Here is a 20,246-nt window from a genome sequence, read left to right on the forward strand (position 1 = left end):
GGGACCTCTGGCACTGCTGCGGTGCATCATCTCGTCAAGCATGCTTCTGGCGGCAAACTTGTGGACATCTGTCTAGGACTACACAGACTCTATCCTGATAATAGAAGGCCCATCAGCTGAGACGTGGATATAGAGAAGGAAGAAAGTCTGCTGGGTGACGTTCGTTGCTGCTAAAAATCCTGTGTTGAGCCTCCACAACCAAGTGTTGTGAAGATAGTCTGCTGGACAGCCCTATGAGAGTCTGACCGGCTGTTCCTGGCAAAGGCTCCTCCTCAAGCCGCAAAGGCCACAGACCCGAACCAAAGCTGCTGTTGTTTTACCTTGGGGGGCCAGCCGGTGACGTTGTTCTTCATCATAGAAGGTACTGTCTCACTCTTGGGTACTTACCTGGGCAGTTGTGTTGCTGTTAGCGCCTCCTGAGCTTGTAGAGCCACGTTTGGGATGGACAACACAACCGTGTTCTCCCAGGATTTAGCACATCGGTCCTTTAGGCCGAAATCCTTCAAGTGGCCTACTTAGTGCCCCTGAATCCTTTGAATCCACTTTTGTTACTTGATAGAAAAATCGTCACCTATGAATCTGACAACTTTGACAGTGTATCCCTTCCTTTGTCTGCCACCCATGGGCCCACTGGTTCCCCTTTGCCACCTCAGACTTTTATTAAATGGGTTTATTAGTTCAAAGAACTATTTCACAAATCATACAATTAATTATTTAAACATTAACATCAATCAAAATCCATTCTTATGCTTGCATATAAATATCTTATAAAACTTCAAAAATTAACTATAAAATGTCTACACTCTATTACTTTACATTAAATGTTATAAAAGTCCTTGCACATCAAGCTTTAAACATGCATATTGCCATAAATTGTTTCATGCTATCATCCTGGAAGTATTGCAGGAATTGATGCAATACCTCCAAAATTCATCCCCATTAATATTCTCTTTTCTGTAGACAAAACGAGATAACAGCTTCTGGTATGTTATTTCTAGTCCTTTACCTCATGTGAGCATGTGACGTACTGTCTCCGTCACTCCAGGTTTCGAACATATGCGGCACAAACGTAACCTCTCACAAATACCAAATTGGGACCCCAGAGTAGCTAATGTAGGGATATGATTCAATCTAAGAAGTAAATAGAATCTGTGTACTTTCAACTCTGGACATTTCAACAGGTAAGTTCTGTGCGGACACATACTTGTATGCCAACCAGCTGTGGTTAGAATATCTTTTGAACGGTTGCAGATGCAAATAATTAGTAATCCAGTCCCATTTCTTCAGCTAATCAATGCATTCCTCTCTAAATAAAAAAAAAGTCAATTGACCAATTAGGAGTCCATTGTATTGTATCAAATAAATGACATGATTATTTGTCCCATATTCTTACCCAAAAGATTTAGTAAAGGGCACTCGGGGTCTTTAAATCTTTTATCAAAAGTATACCACGTCGTCTCAGGACCGTGGAAATCAATTATAACCTCCTCTAAAACAAGAGGCTGAGTTTTACATCCCTTTCCTCAACACATGAATTTGGTCTTTTCAACGTTCAACACCAATCCTTTAGTCACAGCATATGCCTGTAGTTTCCGATCACTCATATATCACTCATATATATGTTAAAGAGCAACAGCGCGAGCACCCACACCGGCTTGACCCCATGGTCAGTATTTATGGAGCAGGTGCCTGCGTCATCACCATCCAATTGTATCTGCACCTGTGTTTGTTCATGTAGTTGTCTAATGGCCTCCACAAGCCAGGGGGCTACACCAAACACTAGCAATTTCGGCCACAATTTACCTTGTATGACCCTATGAAATGCAGCTTTTAAGTCCTCATATTATATGTATAATGGGGCGGTCCACATACTCAGTTCTCGTAATCAGTGTATCAACCAACACTATGTGTAATGGATTGTCATTGATCAACCTCTAAAGTCCATCTGGAATGTCCCAAGTATCTGTTGGCTTTTCACCCATTTCTGTAACTCTTTTTTTTTTGTAAATTTGATTTTATTAAGTTTTACAAGTGTGAGTCATGGTACAACAATAAGAAAACCAGTACATATCTTATAACAGTAGAACTAAGCTATAAAACTCCATGTATTCCGTGTTTGTCCGGCAGACACGATCTCCATACATAATGTTCGAGTATAAACATGACTTCCCCCCTCCCCTGTTCCCCCCCCCCCCGTGGTCAGGCAGTGTTTAGTACAATTCTTGCAGCATTCATCTTGTGGTAATCAGAGTTAGTATATGTTGTCGGGAACTTCCGCAGTCCTGAGAGGACACTTTAGTGTGGGCGGACTCAGTATTATTTAGGTCTCGTTTCGCTCTTCTGTTCTTGGGGTGGTCAATTTATGGCTGAGGAGTCCGTTGGGTAGGTGTATGTTCTTGTATTCGATCCAGAGGGCTTCGATCTGCGACGATCTTCCGTGTAGTGACGCTGTGATATGTTCCATTATGCAAATGTTGTTGGCAACGTTGATCCATTCGCTTTTCGTAGGGGTTATGGGGGCTTTCCATTTCATTACCAGCGTTGCTCTTGCTGCTAATAGCAGTTGCGGAGCTATATCCTTTATTTTGATCCAGTCATCCTCATCCTTCTCAAGGCCGAAGAGCATGAGGTAGGGATTAGCTGTTCTGGTAATGGCGTCAACCTCCTTGATCCAGCCCAACACTTCAGACCAGAAGACTTTTATTCGGGGGCACCCCCACCACATGTGCCAATAGTCTGCTTTTTCCCCACATCCCCTCCAGCATTCTGGCTTGATTGTTTGGAACATTTTGGATAACCTGACTGGGTCGTATTGCCAACTATGCAGTAACTTGATTGCGTGGAGCTTGTATTGGTTTGATATGGATATTTGTGTGGCCGCTTGGCATATGGTGTCCCATAGGTCCGGTGTGATCTGTTCAGCAAAGTCTTTTTCCCATCTGCCTTTCAGTGCGTCCGTGTTCACTCCCTCCCCTCCTATCAGTGCCCTGTACATGTCGGATATTAGGCCTTTCATCTCAGTTCTTGAATCAAGTATTTTTTCAAAAGGAGTGAGATCTCTCATGAATTTAGGCTTCCACAGAGGTCTCGTCAAAACGCCTTTATTTTGTATATATTGGAAAGTGGATAGTGGACCTATTCCGAGGGCTTCCGTTAGTTCTGGGAGAGGGATGAAGGAGTCTTTTCTTTGTAGTTGCCCAACTCTTTCTAATCCTGCCTCATACCATGCTTGGAATTGTCCTACATTTGGAATGTGGTCGTTGATTCCGGGAGACCATAAGTGGCTCAAAGGGGCTGGCCAGGTGGTAATGTTTTGCATGTTCTTTCCTTGTGTCCAGATGTCCCAAATGGTGCTCAGTATGGGGTGACCTTTGAGTTTTCTTCGAATTCTGTCCTTCGGAGCCCAGAGCCATTCCGAGACCCTGGCTGGTGAGAAATAGTGATTGTCCATATTGACCCAATGCATGTCTGTTTGATTACGCAGATGTGGGATTAGAACTCTTAGTTGGGATGCTTCGTAGTATTTGTGTAGGTTAGGGAGTCCGACCCCTCCCTTGTCTTTGGGGAGTGTTAAGATCTTATACGGGATCCTCGCTTTCTTCCCTTGCCATAAGAATCGGAGCATGGCCCTTTTGGTTTCAGTAAAGAAACCAATTGGGATCATGATGGGTAACATTTGGAAGGGGTATAGGAATCGCGGATACCATCTTTATTGCATTAAGTCGACTGAGCCAAGATATTGTGAGCTTATCCCATCTTGCCAGGTCGGACCGGAACTGGTTTAGTAGGGTAGGGAAGTTGGCCTCGTATAGGTCACTCAGCTTTTTCGTAATTTGTATCCCCAGATACTGTAGTTTTGTGTGTTCAATTTTAAGGCCCAGGGGAGAGAATTTGGTGATATTTTCATCTTCTGAGCCTTGAAGGGGGAAGAGTGTCGACTTAGTTTTATTTACTTTGAACCCTGAAAGTTTACCGTATTCTTCCAGCAGACAGAGGGCTCGAGGGATGGAAGAAAGGGGGTTAGTAATGTGGAGGAGGATGTCATCTGCATAGAGGGCAATTTTGTATTCCGTCGACCCCATTCGAATACCCTCTAGGATGGGGTCGGCCCTCATCGTTATTGCCAGGGGCTCTAGTGAGAGTGCAAAGAGAATTGCCGAGAGGGGACATCCCTGTCTAGTCCCACGTTGCAAGTTAAACCATCTAGAATATTCACCGTTCACGAATATTGAGGCTTTAGGGTCTGAGTATACTGCTTGCATTGCTGTCCTAAACCTCGTGCCCATTCCCACTTTACATAATACCGCTTTAAGGAATCCCCATTCCACCCTGTCAAAAGCCTTTTCTGCGTCGATAGAGAGTAGGACCGGGTCATTATCCAGGGTCTGGGATGTATGAATGAGATGGAGGGTTTTGCGCATCGTGTCAGCCCCCTGTCTCCCGAGTATAAATCCAACCTGGTCTGGATGTATGAGTTGCGGGATTAGCGTTTCCAACCTTGCAGCCAGGATTCTAGTATAGATTTTCGCGTCAAGGTTAAGCAGGGATATGGGGCGGTACGAGGCACATTTCGTGGGATCCCTCCCTGCCTTGGGGATCACTGTGATCAGTGCCCTGGTAAAGGAGTCCGGGGGCTTCCCCGTGTCCATTATCTCATTGAAAAGGGTCGTCAGGAAGGGAGACAGTATTGCAATGAAGGTTTTATAGAATCCGGCAGTGTAGCCATCTTCTCCCAGGGATTTACCTAGGGTTAGTCTCTTCATGGCAGCTTGGACTTCCGATTCTGTGATAGGGGATTCCAACAGTTCAGCATCTTGTTGTGATATGTGGGGGACAATTATTGAGGACAGGTACGTTTCAGTATCTATTTGTTCAGGGTTAACTTCAGAGGAATAGAGTGCCTCGTAAAAGTTGGCAAAGGATTCTGGAATAGTAGTGTGAGCGTATGACGTTTGGGAGTTATCCTCAGAGATTTCTAGTACTCTTCGTTTAGCTGCCTGCTCTCGAAGCCTGGCAGCGAGAAGCACATCTGACTTGTCCCCCTTTTCACAGAATTTTTGTTTCAGAAACCTCAATTTGCGCACCACTTGCTCGTGTTCTAATAGTTTCAGTTTGTTTCTTTTATCTCTGGCTCTACTCATTTTTATGGGATCTAATTCTGCGTCTGGGTCGGGTTTGCTCTCCAGTTGGTGAATTTCTGTTCGTAGCTTCTGTTCGATAAGATTACGTTCCCTCTTTTTTGAGGAGCCTTCTCTTATCAGAATTCCCCTCCAGGTAGCCTTTCCTGCCTCCCAGACGGTCTGTTTGGACGCCTCCCCATTATCATTTGTTTCGAAGAATTGGGAGATTTCCATCTCCATTTCGGCTCTGAAGACAGCGTCTTTCCAGAGGCTCTCATTGCAGCGCCATTTGCCACTCCTGGTCGGTAGATTCACCCACTGAATGTCTGTGAGGACCATGTCGTGGTCCGACCAAGTGATCGGGGTTATGCCTGCTTTAGCTGTAGCCTCAGCGAGGTCTCTGGATAGGTATATGTAGTCAATTCGGGTATACGTATTGTGTGGAGCGGAATAGAAGGTGTAACCTTGTTCTTCGGGATGATGTGCCCTCCACGCGTCTATCATATTATACATTTCCATCATTTGCGCAAGCTCAGTTGGCTCAAGTCTGTTCTGGTGGCTCGTGTTGGGGTTCCCAGGTTTTCGATCTTTGACCGGGTCCGCCCATTGGTTAAAGTCTCCGCCTAAAATAATGTGCCCGGTGGCTTCTAGTAATATCTTGGGAAACGTTCTGGAGAGGAATCTCGATTGTCCCGTGTTCGGGGAATACAGGGTCGCAATCGTTACGTTCACCTTACCTATTTGCCCATTTACGAGCAGAGCTCGTCCTTCCACATCAGACCATGTCCTGGTAGGGGTGAATTCTATGCCTTTTCTAATGAGGATTCCCACTCCTCCTTTTCTAAGCGGGCCAGAGCCCGAGTATTCGTTCCCAACTCGTTTCCCAAGGATCGGTCTTTCTTCTCCTTTTATATATTTTGTTTCCTGCAGGAGGAGGATATCTATTTCAGCCCTACGGAATTCTCTGGCGACGAGGGACCGTTTCGTCGGTGAATTGAGTCCTTTTACATTGAGTGTCCCGACTCTCAAGGAGACATTTTTCCTTGTGTTAGTGTCAGTTGTCATTGCTCTTTCTCATGGGAAACAGTCTCTTCGTGTGTAATTGGTACTGCTTTTTACTCGTGGAGTGCTTGCTGCTGCGCTTGTTTTGGTTTACTATGTACGCTGCTTTGACCCGCCTCGGCCCTGTGGCCTTTCCCTCCCCCTCCCTCCATCCCCTCCCCATTCCTAATTGAAGGCGTCCGATCGAACCCGGCATGTTGCTCCAGGTCGGCATCGGACCACTTGGGGGGGCCGTTACTTCACGCCCCTTAACCAAATAAGTTATCTTTGTCCGGAGTGAGCCCCTCCTTGATTCCCCCCTAATTTTTGTCATTAGAGTCAGGAAAACGTGTATGTGTTCGTATCGCCTCATTACATCATTCACTTATTTAATTGGAACTGTCTTACCAGTGTCGCTTGGGTTCAGTGATCTGCTTCTGGGGAGATATTGCCTCTCCGGAATTTTCGTGACCCCTTTACTTTCTTTCTCCTGGGGCTTTGGATTCGCCACTCTCGTCCTTCTCCATGCGTCTCTCCTAGGCTGGCCACCTCTCCCCGAGTGCCAAGAAGGTCAGATATGCACGTTTGTATTTCTTTCTCGGATCTCAGCCTGAATCTGGTTCCCTCGTATTCGAATGAAAGTGAGAAGGGGTAGCCCCACCTGTATCGAACGTTCTTTTCTTTGAGCATCTTTGTGAGCGGACCACATGTTTTCCTGAGAGCCAGGGTCAGGGAGGAAAGGTCTTGGTATATTGAGATTTGTGCTCCCCCTAGCGTGATCTCGTCGCTCCTTCTGGCTTTTTCGAGAATTCTAGCTTTGTCTCTGAAGCGATGGAATCGGGCAAGAACCGATCGTGGACCACCCGTGGGGCCACCTGCTCTATGTATTCGTTCCGTTATTGGTTCATCCACTTCATTGTCTGCTGTGAGGAGTCTGATAATGTTGTGAAGTGTTTCCTTGAGGTCCGCCTCCGTTTCCCCCTCTTTCTCAGGAATTCCAAAGATGCGTATATTGTTCCTTCTTTCTCTATTTTCCAAATCGTCCAGTTTGAGTCTGAACTCATCTTCTTTGCGTTCCAGGTCCTTCAATCTCTGTTCATGTTGTATCTCTAACGTGTCGATTGAGGTCTGGTTATTTTCCACCCCTTCAAGCCTGTCCTCCATGCTGTCGAGTCTTTGGGTGATCCTGTCTATTTTGCCTCCTATGTTAGTGCCCAAGTTCTTTATTTCGCCCACAAGGGCAGCAATGGCTCCTTTCGTTGCCGCCGCCAGTTCATTTCCCGTAGTGATGTTGTTTGCCATTGCTGGTTCAGTCAGGGCGGGAGACAGGCAGAGGAGGCACACGCCCCTGTTTTGGGGGCCTTACCCTCTGTACTGATCTGTAACTCTTTTAAGAGTAACAAGACAAACATCTTGCCTGTGACATCCAGCATGGGCAATAGTCGGTAGTTACTAGAGATTTTACAACAGCACTTCTTGAACACCGGGATGAGTATAGGGTGTTTCCAGAATTGCGGAATAATCCCCAAGGCACAAACCTTTCCAAATAGTATCAATAACCGGGCCCATTGCTCTGGATAATTATTTACAACAACATTGGTCAGGCCATTAGGGCCGGGCGCATGGGAGCGGTTCATGTTGGTTATTAATAGAGAATGTTGTCCACATCATATTTCAATTCAAACAGAGCAGCCAACCAGACTTGTTCTGTATGCATAGGATCACTCCCAGTTTTTTTTTTTTAAATGTGTGTCTCCCATTGGTGTGCAGAGATGGGATTAAGGCACCTCATTTTAGGGTTTCCCCTATAAATCCCCAAGGCCTCCCAGAATCATTTGGTTTTGCCACTGGCTAAGACCTTAAGCATACTTTGCCACTAGCTGTTTTTTATCAAACAATTGTGGCATCGAAGCCAGTTCGTATATTTATTTTTTATTCTCACCTTGTTACACCGTTCAGTGCTAGATTTAATTTTACAGCATGTGTTTCTAATATTAAGTCTCATTTCTCCTTTAGCACTAGCAATAGCTTTATCATAATGTTGAGTATATTTAGTTCCATTCACATGAAAGGCCATGGGATTATTAACTTTTGCCACCTGTATCGATAGCATTCCAGTCCATTTTTCAAGTTCGTCCAGAGTTTTTAGGGTGAGCTGTGCAATATTAGACTCCACTATTTGAATATATTCACACATTTTCAAAAGGTTACGCTCAGACCAGCTGACCCGATTGTATCTACTAGTTACTGTGGTGCCAGCTTTGAAATGGGCATTTGTTTTTTTTACAGGCATGTTTATTTCAAGTGTCAGGGACGGTGATCGCTATTATCATTATTCAGAAGTTGGAGGCTTCTGATACATGCAATTGGGTCATGTGTGACATACATAAAATGAATTGTTGCATTTTTGTCACCACAGGCCCAAGTACCCCCACACCTCTCTGGTACATCCCTCTTCGTTCAGCGTTCGACTAGTGAGAATGACCATGTCACATTCTTTCAAGTAAAATGACCAACGCTTACCAGCCCTATTCATTGTTTGCTGTCGTATTCAGCATTCTCATTTACCAATGTGTTCCCACACAAAACACCACTGTCTCAATAATAAGCATTTTGGTCACTGACCGGAATCACACTATCTGCCTCAGTCATCCACTAAGTCAATAAGGTTTAGGGTACCCTCAAAAGAATGGCCTCAGTTCTGTCACCAGTGGGGGTGAGGGTTCATACACATTCTTCAGATCGAATTGCAATCTTTTACCAAGATACTGTGACATATTCTAGTTACTAAATCCCCCTCAGCCCCGAGGGTCGGCCTACCTTTGTAGCCCTATTTTGGAATATGGTGTACCCCTCCACCGTTGGTTGGCCCGACAACCACATTTCCTTGAGCATGAAGGTGGAAGCTGATTCAAGTATTTCTAGGCAGCCAGTCTGGGTCAACAGATGTTTAAATCCACGGGTATTCCTGGAGAGTGTAGTTTGAGTAATTCCTGGTTAAATGCTGCTTTAGGCAGGACTCTCATTAGCCACTTCCACACTTGGAGATCGGTAAACTGGTCTTCGCTCTTTGCCTTATTTGCAGTTTTTTTTAGACACAACTGCTCACTTGAAGGGATACTCGTGCTGCTCTTCTTAATTGGCTACTTCAATTCCTCATTTAACAGAAAAAAGAGCTTCAGAAATTGCGACCTATGGGCTCTTATTAGTTGCGGCACCACCTGTGAATTACAGTGAACATGCGTGGTGTCATGGCAGACCCCTCTACTTGTTCCATGTTTTTCAGGTCTGTTGAACTCACTACCCACAACAGCAGGATTTTCTGGAGTAGTTTAAGGAACGCTGTTTTATTGATCGATTGATCTGTTCTACTGGACTACATGCTCGATATCGCCATAAGCAGGGTCGATCTGGTTTGAACTCTTCACATTTTCCACTGCCGCCAATTGTTCATGAATGACTTTATTACGCGGCTTGCAATCAGTCTTTGCTTTAGGTTCTGGAGATGAGCACCTCTCAATTGGTGTTTATATACTGTAATCAGAGTTTGGTAAAGAGAAGTCCTCATTACCACTGCCTATTTTGATGTTATCCACTGTGCTTTTCTGCTTAATCAAGAACCAGCTGGTCAATGTTCCCTCTTTTCGCTCAGCTCTCCGCCTTTTACAGCTCATTCTCTTTTTTGCCCATCTACCAACTCAAGCAGAAGTAGTCTGAGTTGGTCTTTGCTTTCAAATGTATCTACATTGTACGTTTGCGGTGTGCCTTAAGCAGATATCTCTGCTTCCTACTGAGAAAAATATCCTCGTTTCCATAAACCTCCCTCCAGAAACCTCCCCTTAAGCTGGTTGTTCCATCCTTATCTTTTCTTGCGCCAGTTCAGCTTCCTCGATACTGCACTCTCTCATCCCCAAGTTCTTTAAAGGTTTCCCAAATCCCTGTTTTACTTCAGGGTTTGGCAGGCCGCAGGGTATGGTCAATAGATATTCGATTTAAGCTAGAGCCGCACCTTGGTGGCTTAGTTCTTCGTGGAGTCTTATCACCCAATGTTAGCAGAATTTTTAAGAGCGAACTGCATTGTTGAAATGGCTGTTAGTAGCTCTAAAGATGGTCCACCATTCGGCTGTGATTGACCCTCTTCGGTGGTGTCGGCATACAACAAAGGTATAGTGCTGACTCTTATACTCAGCACTTTTCTAAGCTATTTGCTGCTGACAACTCCCGTCGGCATGGAGGTAATTAAGTCAATCATCAGGGGCAGGACGACCTGCGCAGCGATCTGGGTTTGCAAAGAATAAACATACATTCAGAAGTGAATTGTCTACCTCCACTATTTGTTCCAGATCCTGCGCGCCCCAGTCACATCATTTGACCCAGTGCCCTCCGCCTTATTACTATTCTGGTCTGTTTTTGGGGCCTGGAAATTGGAAGTGATTTTGTTAGCCTCCTTCACTCAAACCATTGCCGGCTCTGATTCCACAATGGCCGATAATTTCAGTGGGGATTCGTCAGCACTTGTACCCAGCTTTGCTGTTTAATGGTCGACTCGCTTCTTATTACCACAAAGATTGTAATGACTTCTTTTGGTTTTGGACTTGTTAGCCATAGTATGTTTAATGTATTTAAAGGATTAAGTCTCATACCTTAGTTTGCAGGTACGACTCCCCCATCCACAACAGTAATTATGATGTTCGAATAAGTGTTCCACAGCCATGTTCTGTATTTCATAAGAGTTTAACAGCCTACCTTCCTCCGTACCTCTAGGCCTCCAAACAGCACTCGCCTCGCACTGTGTCGGTGCGCACACTGGTGCGTGTGAGGGGTTCCTTTAATTAGGAAGTCCGGGGGGGGGCGGTACTAAACTGCAGTGTTGCAAATCCTAAAAGCTGCTTTCCAAAACACGATAGTAACACGCCAAACAGCACTCGCCTCAACCTCGTCTCATCTGACATTTGAGACTCTCATTCCCCAGATGTGGTTAGACTTCTATTGTTTAGGCCTACACAAAGTTAGCTAAGTAAATGTTGGTTAATGAATGTTTTGCTAACCTAAATACTTACCGGTTTCTTATCTAAAGGTATATCATTGACCTGAGTACTGATACATCAAATGTCCTACTGTATATATGTGTGAAACTGTCCTTACTTTTCTGAATTGCATTTTGAGTTTAACATGGCCCTAGTGTATATCATAAATAATCCTATTTTATATAACTACAGTGTGTACGTGTTTCCTTGACTATATAAGTTTACTCAAAGGTTTTTGTACTCAACTACAGCCCTCCTCTGTTCTAGAGTAAGCCTGGCTGCTCGACCCTAGCTACCAAACCTTTTGGGTAGTTCAGGCCAAACCTAAGAGTTGTAGCCCTGTAAATCTAAGAATGAGTAGTCTACAGTCCTACCGCAGGTGGACTTTAGTAAAACTCCCTAACAGTCAGTTATAAAAAATACAGTTATTTAGTTAGGTCTTTAAGAACACACCAAGAAATGAAACTAGCGGATAGTAATATCACACACAACCATTATTAAGTTAGATTTTCGTGTATATGCCAAATCACCTTCACGTGTGAGGCCCCCAGCTGTTATTTCGCTGGACTTGGGGAATCTTTTTCTATGTTCCTGAGCGAGTGGGATCCTTTCATTTTTCTGACCCTCCATAGTACATTTTTGGACATCTACATTTTATTATTGCAGCACAAAGCGCTTTCTGTGTAGTGTTGCTGGGTTGCCCCTTGGGCTTTCCTTTTTATTTTCTCTTGACTTACCTTACAGAACACATGTTATCAAGGGTAGAGAGGGATTTTCATCCCCTTTACATTTTATATTGAGACCAGCACACCCCCACCTTATATGGAGTGCTCAGGAGATGCATGGTAACATTTCTGTTGGTGACAAGCTTACTATTATGGCTGGTGGCAGTTAACATACTTTACTGACTTTCGTTGACTTTTACTCGCAGGCTGTCATTACAGCCGTGGTAATGCACAGAAGGGTCACCATTCTGCAAGAATGGTAGCTTCCTTCATCAGCATTTTTAGTATGCTTGTCCTTTCTTTCTTGGTCCTTCTTCTGCCATTCTGGTAGGGGGAGGTACTGGTTGTACTTTTGTCTTCGTCAGGAACTCTTTGTGTAGCCTGCCGAGGTGCCAGTGTGTCTGTGAAGGCAAGAAGTGTGGGAACGGAAGGCAAGGTTTGCAGACAATGTGTGGGTTCCTGTATAGATGGCCTGGATGCTGAAGATGAGTCGACCTCGGAGCTCAATCTGTTGAAAAAGAGGAGAAGGTTGCTGTAGCTACTTCCAGCGACCAGAGATGCCTTCTGTGTAACCGCTGCCTGTGCTGAACCCTTCTTTGAAGCGACAGGAGTTCCGAAGATGATGATTCCAACCCATACACTGGTGGGACCAATCAGTTTTAAGAAGACCTGCATTTCGAGCCATCTGACGACGAGCTGTGACCTTCCTGGGCTGCAAACTGCCAATGTCCTGGGACCTCGAGTCTGAGTGCTGTGCAACATCTTCTGAAGAACAAATCTCGCTGAAACTTTTGTGGACTCCTGCTGGACCTCCAGAGACGTAATTCCACTTCTTGAAGTCCCCTCACCAGAGTGCTGGACCAAGATAGCCAGGCAAATCTGATCCACGAAAACTGTCCTTCATCTGGTACCTTGAAAAGGGCGCCAGATTCACAGAGCTGCAAGAACCACCAAAGATTCCTTTGTTGGGAGCCTTTGCTGTTGACAGCTGCTGCAAGTTCCCATCCAGGGTCTGTTCTTTCATCACCATGACCAAGAATCCGGAGGCTGGGTCCTGTGCTGCTGCATCGTGAAGGCGTCCAGCTACAAGCTCTTCTTCTCTGTTGAGGTGCACATGTGGCTTGGGGTAAATAGTTACCTAAAGTGGTATCTGGACTTTCCATCAAAAATTAATTCATTGAATTAATTTCCATCAAATTTTATTCATTGAAAATACTTTGCATCGAAATGCATTTTCATTGAATAAAAATCGAGGGATTTCGATGGATTTTAGGGTTAAGGTTAGGGCAAGGGTTAGAAATAGGGTTAAGGTTAGGGCAGGGTTAGAATTAGGGTTAGGGGCGCTGTAGGATGCCAATGAAAATGGCCACCTAGCTGTGTAGCTGCGCCGTGTACAAGAAATCCTGTTGAAAATCCTGCGTACCCAGAGAGTTAATATTTAGGTGCTGCTAAGGGAAAGAAGGCGGAAGCGATAGTGCATCGGAGGAACCCTTGGGAGGACCCAGTGACCAGTGGATGTTGTGAAAAACCGAGCTGCAGATCAGGCTTGGCCGCACGGGGAGAAACGTTGGTGCGGTCCGCTTTCCCACCCCCCCACCTACTGTGAACACACGGCCCTCCAGCATATGCGGAAAGCTGCCGTGCTCGACCCAGAGCAGTGAAGCTCGTGGAACGGAACGGGACTGCAGAGTCGCGGCGTGAACCCTCCAACACTGAGTCAGACGAGCACTGCACGACACGCGGACACAAGCTCCGGAGCCCCCACAAGTAAGTCAGAGGCGTGGGCGCCCCCTCCCCGGAGGCCGCTGTGTGCGCTGCGAGCGAGCAGCGGGCTGTCCGGGTCAAGGGTGTGCCTCCTCCGCCCATGGAGTGAACAGTGGGAGTGCTGGCAGGGAGTGAAAAGGCGCACATTACCACACTATACTGCGTGGGAGCCCCAGCTTTCACAACAGCATATTCTGTACCGCAAGAGTACGGGGCGGGAAAGGAAAGGCACAGAGTGGCCATAGCAAGGAGAGAAACACTTGGACCCTCCCCACCCCCCCTGTTGGTAACCTACATCCTACAAAAGTAAATATTCCACGGTGCAGGGGCACAAGTGAAAGAAGACACATGATACGACCTCTCTAATTGCAAGGAACCCAACTGGGAGTTGAGTGTAAGATAAGTGGCCCTTAACCCGGGTCACGTGACCCCAGGACTACGATAGAGGGATAGCTGTGGGGCCACTCCACACCGAACATAGAAAACTTACAACTAAATCCAAGCCTGAGGCCATTGCCCACAATTACAACCCACCCTCATCCAATATGCTCAGAGGTAATAAAACAAATAAAAAGGGGCCCATGGATGCATTTACAAACGTCGCTATGGAAGACACAAATGCAGATACATCACGACCTGGCACACCAGACCCGAACAATTCACCAGACTCACCACCAGACCCTTACATGGTGGCATTACAGGCAGGATTTGCTGCAGTAAACACCAAACTAGACGACATAGTGAGCACCATATCATCCATTAAGGCAGACCTCCAAAAGGTAAACGCCCGTGTGCTGGAAACAGAAAACCGGATAAGCACAGTTGAAGACACCCTCACAAGTCAGGGCAAAGACATGGAGACCATTAAGAAAAACCTGAAACAAGTCCAAATGAAGTGTGAGGACTTGGAACTAGGTCCTGTCGCAACTATATTAGGGGGGTTGGGCTAGCAGAAAAACAAATCAATGTTACGATGGAGGTGTATGTGGAAGAAGTAATCCGAACAGTCCTCTCTGAAGCACAGCTATCACAACAATTCTTAATTGCTATCACAACAATTCTTAATTGGGAGGGCCCATCCAGCACTGGCGGCCCCACCTAAACCTTGGGCCCCACCACGCACAGTCATCGCCCGCATCCTTAACTACCGGGATAGGTACCTAATTCTGTGCTTGTTACGCAAGAAAGGTACCCTGACGTACGACTCCACCAGGATACACATATATCCGGACTTTTCAAATGGAGTACAAGCTGCCCGTCGCAACTTCGACCAAGCCAAAAGAGCACTCCTGGCGAGGTCCATCCCCTACGCGATGTTGTTTCCCGCTAAATTACGCCTGCAATACGCTGGGAAAACACACTTGTTTGAATCTCCTGAAGAAGCTATGGGGTACATCGAACGCAATATCCTGCAACCGTCGAAGGACAAGAACTCACTTCCTGGAGCAAGCACATGAAGGCATGCCACGAGCATGACAACACCTAAATCATCTGGAACTTCTGGATACACAAGCTAACGGACGTGGCGGCCCAATGGGCAGTCCGGACGTGGCAGCCCAGTGGGCAGTCTGGTTGAAAGTTTTCAGGGGATCTACACTGTCCAGTTGGGGGGGGATGGTGAGGGTGAGGGGTGGAGAAGGAGTTGGGCCAGTTGCCCACTTATTGTAAGGGAAGAGCCACTGTACGAAAGAGGCTCCACAATAGACATGCTGAAACGGGAACTGTGTTTACTCGGGGAAGGGAAGAGAATTACATTAAAAAAACACTGACGGACATGCCACAAATGGAAGGGTGATGAACGGAGGGACACAGCACACCTGCGACAATATCACTAAGACAGTCAAATATGCAGGACATTAAACTGTTCACTTGGAACAAACGGGGCCTGGCACACCCGATAAAAGCTAGAAAGGTACTGGCGTATGCAAACCGTCACAAGATAGATGTACTTCTACTGCAAGAGACTCATGCCACAAAGAAAGTCACAGAGGTATTAGCACGGAATTGGGGTCCCATAAAAGTAGCTACAAATTACTCCTCGATGGCTAGGGGAGTGCTCACAGTGGTGCACAAGCGGGTCAATTTCCAGATGTCCAAATCACTGGCAGATGAAGATGGTCTCTATGTAATCATCTGGGGGCAACTATACAACAGGCAAGTCATTCTAGTTAACACATATGGCCCCAATGTAGAAAGTCCAGAATTTTATCTGCGTTTGGTGGAACTCATATCACCTCTGGGGACAGCAGTGGCAATATGGGTAGGCGACCTCAATGTAATACTAGACCCAGAACTGGACCGATCAACAGGAGGCCATCGACAAAGTACTAGAGCAGCACTGATGCTGAAGCAAGCTATGGTGACCTTACCCCTGATGGACGTATGGAGAGAATTACATTGGCTCAATAGAGAATACACATTCTACTCTGGAGTTCATGGTTCCAGCTCCCGAATAGACTACTGGCTATGTTCCCCCGGATTGGTTACAGAGACAGAAAAATGCACAATCCACCCGCATCACTCCCCAGTTCTCCTGCAGCTGGTCCTGAAAGATATGGAGCGTACAACTTCAACATGGTGCATGCCTCCCGAGCTACTGAAAGATGATTCGGTAATTGAACCATTAAGAACTGAACTAGAGGACTTCTTTGAACGAAATTCAGGAATAGTGCAGACCCAGAACTCAATTTGGGAAACATTGAAAGTATGGCTGAGAGGCCAATTGAAGAGGACAGCATGTGGGGCCCTGAGAGACATCAGAAGGGACTTATGTCAAACTGAACTAGAACTTAGGGACCTTGAGACCCAACAGCCCGAGGCCACAGAAAAGACACACCTACAAAAGATACAAGTGCAATTGGAAAAATTTCGGGCCCTGGCTGAAAAAGAACTATACTATGTAATCCAACCAATGAAGGCGAGGAAATACGGAGAGGACAACAAGGCGAGCAAGGCAATGGCAACTTTAATCAGGGCAGAACAAGTATATTGATACATTACAAGCATCAATGATCCTGATGGGACAGTGCAAACAACTCCAAAGACAATTAATGAAGTGTTCAAGCTGTTCTATGCTACACTCTACACCAACGCAGACACAGTGACCCCAGGAGACCTACAAACCTATATGGGCTCATTTCCATGGCCTAAGCTGGGGGAAACCGAAAGGTCCATGCTGGGACTCCCATTGACAACCGAGGAAATCGAACAAGCGATAACAGACCTACATGCAGGTAAAACCCCAGGATCATACTGTGTCCCACTCGATTTCTTCAAAACATACAAAGCTGAGACAACTCCAAAACTGCTGGGAGTCTGGGAAGAGGCATGAGAGAAACGATAATAACAGTCCTGTTAAAACCTCATAAACCTCCACAGGACACCGCATTTTACCGCCCGCTGTCGCTGATCAACTCAGATGCCAAAATCTACGCCAAAGCAGTGGTGAATTGGCTGATCCCGCACATGAATAAATTAATCCATATGGACCAAACAGGATTTATCCTTGCCAGGTCAACGGCACTGAAATTGAGGAGGTTTTTTGTGATCACATCAAACTGGACCCAAACGCTAAGGTGGCAGCAATCACTCTGAATGCTGAAAAATAAATTGACTCTGTTTCATGGAACTATATGTTTGCAATGTTGGATAAACTGGGGTTTGGACCAGTGTTTCTTGGGTATATCCGTCTGCTATATACGAAACCGGTAGCAATGGTGAGGACCAACAACACTCTGTCGTCACCCTTTCAGCTAGGAAGAGGCGCCCGACAAGGTTGCCCTCCGTCCCCACTCATATTCGCACTCACGATAGAGGGTATGGCTGCCAAGGTTAGACATGAGCACATGTGGAGGGTTATTCGTATCAGGGGGACCCCCAGCTCCTTTCACTATATGCAGATGACACAATGTTGTATGTAAGATGCCCGGAAACCCATTTACCCCCAATAATGCAGGAAATAACTAACTTTTCCACGTACTCTGGATATAAAATTAACCAATCCAAGTCAGAAATCCTCCCACTGACGTTGTCCACAGTACAATCACAGGCTACCGCGGATTTCAAATGGTCCCCTGTAAATGCACGATATCTGGGAATACTAATGGCCACCGATAGGCAGACACTATACGCAAACAACTATGAACCCTATCTACAACTCCTAGAGCACAAACTAGCTGTATGGAGGAAACTTCCAATATCCATGTACGGCCGGGTGGCCCTGCTTAAAATGGTGGTGGTACCCAAGTTGTTATACATGTTTTGTGGTATTCCCATATGGCCTGGCAGGGACTTCTTTCAGAGATTACAAAGGCTAGCGACAAACTTTGTATTTGGGTGGGGAGGAGCAGGTTCGACTTAGTTGGCCCAAGATGTGCGAAAGATATGAAACAGGAGGATTAGCAGCCCCTGATTTCGTGCTATACTACCATGCAGCTCAAGCACACTTTGCGAAATACTGGGGGGACACCGCAGCAAAACATGCACATGTACGGGCAGAGAAATTTGCGTTGGCCCCCAGCTAATATCCAAACGATAAAGAGTAAAGTGAATATCACAGAGGTAGACCCTGTGAACTCAACAGTACGTGCCTGGGCACCACTATTTGCAAGGGTGGGCTGTACAAACACATACTGGCCGTTTACCCCCTTGTGGCACTTCCCCCGATTTGGAACCCACATTTGACACGGCCCTGCAGCGCAAATGGGACCCGGACAAAGAAATGAGGATAGGAGATTTATACCCGGATGGTAAATTTGAAACACTGGCAATAGTGCACGATAAGGTGGGGTCTGGCCTCATCACCACGCTGCAATACCACCGTATGAAAGCAGCTTGCATGAAGAAGTGGCAATCGTTCCCCGATTCTCCCCCCAATTCACAAATTCATATCTGAGGTCATGTCGCAAGAGGGCTTCATGGGATTGATATCAAGATTGTATGGTGCAGCTCAGAAACATACCCCATCCGGGAATAATATGAAACTATAATGGGAACGGGATCTGGGTAACGCCATAGAGGATGCCCAATGGGCCAGATACTGTCAACACACCAAAACCATTTTGATAAACTCTAACTTTAGGCTAATCCAGTTTAAAATTCTAAATCATCTGCACATGACCCCGAAAAAGATTTCCAAGTTCAACCCTACCTTTCAGGTGACATGTCCCAAATGTAACACACATAATGCAAATTCAATACACATGTACTGGGAATGTCCCCCTGTTAAAGCCTTTAGTGGGGGAAGTGGCCGGGAGTATAAGTGACATTACTGGACTACATATCCCGGCTATCCCACGTAAATACCTTCTGGGGGACATGGGGAAGGCATCAGTTAAAATCCGCAGACTGGAGACCATTGCAGGTGCAGTGGCCAAAAGAAATATACAACAACTATGGAAATCCAAAAAAGCCCCCACTCACAAAGAATGGTTGAAGGACCTAATATACGTCCATGAATCAGAGGAACAAAATGTTAATAGTGTTACGCCTACCAATAGACCGAAAGACATTTGGGCTCCCTTGCGATCGTATCTTAGAGACGATGAAGAAGGTAGCTCGGAGGACTCCCCATGAAAGCTAGTAGTCTAATGTAACCATATGCAGGTGTGCTGTGGAGAAAAATGGTCGCCTTTCCTGTAGAACTGTAAGTTTCATTGACAAAGTCTGTGTAATTGTATCATGCCTGTTGGAAAAAAATAAAGGTTTTTAAAGAAAAAAAAGTTGGGGATAGGGTGGGGGGAATGTTGGGAAAGGGGAAAGATGCTTTCAAAATGCAATTGGGCGATATTGACTTGCCTGTACCAATTGAATATGATGAATGCAAAGATTATATCTTGTGTACTGTGTTAAAACACCAATAAAAATATGTTTTAAAAAAACAAGAGAATTAGGGTTAGGTTAGGGGTTGGGTTGGGGGGTGCTCTTGGGGTTTGGGGGGGTTGACCCCCCCATTAAATAATAAACACTAAAACATTACATGAAGCTGGCCAGTGCCGAAATACTTTTAAGTTTTCAGCACTGGACAGCTCCATGTAACGTTTTAACGTGTAAAATAAATGCATGGAAATGCTATCTTTTACATTTAAAAGTACATATCCATCGAAACTTGTCCATTCCTATATTTGATGGACAAGTTTCAATGGATATGTACTTTTACATGTAAAAGATAGTAATTCGATGCATTTCCTTAGATGGATTTCCTTTTCCATTAAATGTTTTCGTTGAAAAGACCATAAACCACCTAAAGTCTTGCTGCTCCTGTGTGGCTAAGGTGGTGATTCATGTGTTTAGGAGTTCGCCCATACCGTTGGCCCAGGCCTAACGCTGAAACGTATCTAGGGAGCCTTCTACAAATTCTCTGAACACTTATAATTCTGATTTGTACTTGACCGATGAGATCCTCTGAAACTCTGACTTTCCTTCGGTTCTGCCTTATCCTCATCTGCCTACAGCTGACTCCTGGACCAACATGGTCCCCCTTCTGCCTCTGAGATCACTCATGCCCTAGAATAGGGAAGGACGCCAAAGTATAAGGCCTCTGTAAAGAAAATATAGCAAGTGTTGCAAAG

Source organism: Ambystoma mexicanum, chromosome 4q (assembly GCF_040938575.1).
Source record: "Ambystoma mexicanum isolate Mex_15411 chromosome 4q, UKY_AmexF1_1, whole genome shotgun sequence".
NCBI lineage: Eukaryota > Metazoa > Chordata > Amphibia > Caudata > Ambystomatidae > Ambystoma > Ambystoma mexicanum.